The sequence below is a fragment of the Gavialis gangeticus genome, unplaced genomic scaffold (assembly GCF_001723915.1).
Source record: "Gavialis gangeticus isolate Ggan-Ray unplaced genomic scaffold, GavGan_comp1, whole genome shotgun sequence".
Lineage (NCBI taxonomy): Eukaryota > Metazoa > Chordata > Crocodylia > Gavialidae > Gavialis > Gavialis gangeticus.
In genome coordinates this window covers 92585709-92588210 of record NW_017729032.1, presented here as the reverse complement: position 1 = coordinate 92588210, position 2502 = coordinate 92585709, and the positions used below count along the sequence as shown (strand labels likewise).

The 2502-nt window shown below is 44.9% G+C and overlaps 1 long non-coding RNA gene across 1 annotated transcript in view; it reads left to right on the top strand.

Annotated features, from left to right (window-relative positions):
- LOC109302414 overlaps positions 1-202 on the top strand; it is a 20682-nt gene extending 20480 nt beyond the window's left edge. The window contains exon 3 of the long non-coding RNA XR_002098752.1: positions 192-202. This is a non-coding gene — a long non-coding RNA (uncharacterized LOC109302414). The remainder of the gene's footprint in view (positions 1-191) is intronic.
- The last annotated feature ends 2300 nt before the right edge of the window (positions 203-2502 follow it).

The window sequence follows — 2502 nt, the reverse complement described above, 5'->3', positions numbered from 1 at the left end:
CCATCTCCTGCCACACCTCACCCCACCATCCCGCTGCCACTCCTTACACCCACCCACACCTATAAACCCCCCCTCGCCCTGATGTCTATAACTTACCCGTGACAATGCCTGGGGCAGCAGAAACACCATAGAGATGCTCTAGCCAGAAACCAGAGTGTCTCTCTGGAGGACCAACTCCCAGGTTGCCTTAGGTCATGGTTGGAGACCATGTCCTGCCCCACTTTTTTCATACAAGTTTTATTTTGGTACCTGGATTTCCATGTACCAAATTTTGAGTCCAATATTTTCTTGTTCCTGGCGTGCATTTTGTGGTATCTCAAACTCCTTGGTGCTGTGCCTTTGCACAATAATGGGAGGCACAGCTCAAGAAGCACATGTGGGCTCATCTGGACATGCCCATAGGTTCCATTCCAGCTAATGGTACAAGTAGTCTCTTAAACTCTTATACCTCCTTATCCAGGGCCAGATTAATCTTTTAGTGGGCCCTAGGTAAACAAACTCATAGCCCCAGGCCGGCTGAGACTCTCCTTCCCACCATGATGCTGCCGCTTATAGGGAACAGGGTTCAGAGCCGCCACTAGGAAGCAGATGCTGCAGTGGCAAGGCTGGCAGAGGGGAGGGGAAGAGAAGGAAAGGGAGGCAGATGGGGCCATTCTCACCGCCACTGTGGAGGGAAGAACCAGGCCTCTCCATAGCAGGGTCCTAGGCATGTGTCTAGTTTGCCTATGCATTAATCCAGCTTTGTCCTTATCCCCCTCTTGGAATAAGGTTAATCCAGCTTTGTCCTTATCCCCCTCTTGGAATCAACTGAAACTAGGAATGTTCTAGCTTTCCCTCTCACTGGCCTGTGCTCAGCACAAGCCTCAAATACCTATTGGAAAGAGCTCCTGTGAAACTCTGTTCTTCGGTGGGTGTGTCTACATGAGACGTTTACTGCAGAGTAGACTTATTAGCTCCACAGTAAATGTCTCACATCTACATGTGCAAGGTTAGTAAACTGGAATAAATTAACTTTGCAGCAGGGTAGGAGTTGTAAATGCAAGCACTACCATGCTGTGTTTTTTACACTGCAGCAGCACACGTGTAGATGCTAAGGCATATGGCCGGAGCACAAGGGAGTTTCAGTGCAGGGGCTACCTGCTGGCTAGCGCCACACTGGAGCATCCTTGTGCCCCATCCAGCCCCCCTGCAGCATGTTGAGCCAGGTCAGAGTAGCCCTGGGCTGGCAGGCTGATTCCCTGAGCCCACTGCCAGCCAGGGCTTCTCCAACCTGGCTCAATGTGCTGCAGTTCTAGGCACACATTCAAATGGCCTGCCTGGGAGCAATAAACTCCAATGCAATAAGTGCTGGAGTTTATTGTTTTGAATTACACATGTAGACATGCCCAGTGTGTAGGTTGTATATAAAGGATTATTAGGCTTAAAGCATCCTTTCTTTCCATAGTGCAGTGGAACTGACCACTTATGGCCACAGAAGAGAGGGTGTGACTTATGCTATGAAACTTCCAGCTACATCTAGCAGATCATGACTTCAGTCTGTTTTGAGGCAAGTTGCAGTTATTGTATATGAACTAGACTATCTATGAACTAGAAAGAGTTAATTTTTGAATGCTAGCATTTCTAGAATGTGTCATGCTAGCACATGCAACACACTTACACACTTCGATGGGCAGTTTATGGTGGGTGACAGAATCTAACACCCTTTCTTCTTTGTCTGATTCATTGCTGTTAGACTGCTTAGTTCATATTACTGTGTGCACTATCCATAAATCCTTTCCTTCTATTTTGCCTCCTTTGAGGAAAAATTCTTACCACTTATGGGTAAACTTTTTACCAGAAATACATCTTATAGGGTGACCTTAGTAAAAAGGGTAAGGCTAGTGAATGGAAAGCTAATATTTTTTACTATTAGTGCATTACAGGGGAAATGGTATAAGTAATGTGTGTATTTTTAGTGGCCACCTCCTGAGTTCCTTATTAAAAGAAACCTTATTCTGCCATCTTTTCTCACGTTGATTAGTGCTTTACTCTTTCATTGAAAAGTATTGCAAGCGTGTAGGTTAAAGAAGTACTCAACATATAAAATGGTCATATACTGCAGCCATCAATTTTTTATACTCTTTCCTAAAGCAAATTTTGCTCTGAACAGAGAATAAGGACTCAATGATACATAAGATCCCTTACCTGATAACTTGGACCTATGACTTTTACAGCAACTGTGGATCTTGCCTTTAGAGAGTGGAATAAATATGCATGAGAAGGTTGTATAGAAATTATAGTTTGTACACAAAGATGACATAAGGCAGCTGGGTACCTGGAGCAACTACAACACTCAGGCCAATCGGCAACTTTCGGCTGCTATCATGATTGTGCTACTGGACGGCAGCATTTTTTCCCACCCCGCCTATGTTGGTCCTTGGTCACCCTGCCCTAGTCAGATTATTACTTGTAGAATTCAGCAAAGAATATTTTTCAAACCAGTCTGAAGGATTTAATGGAGAA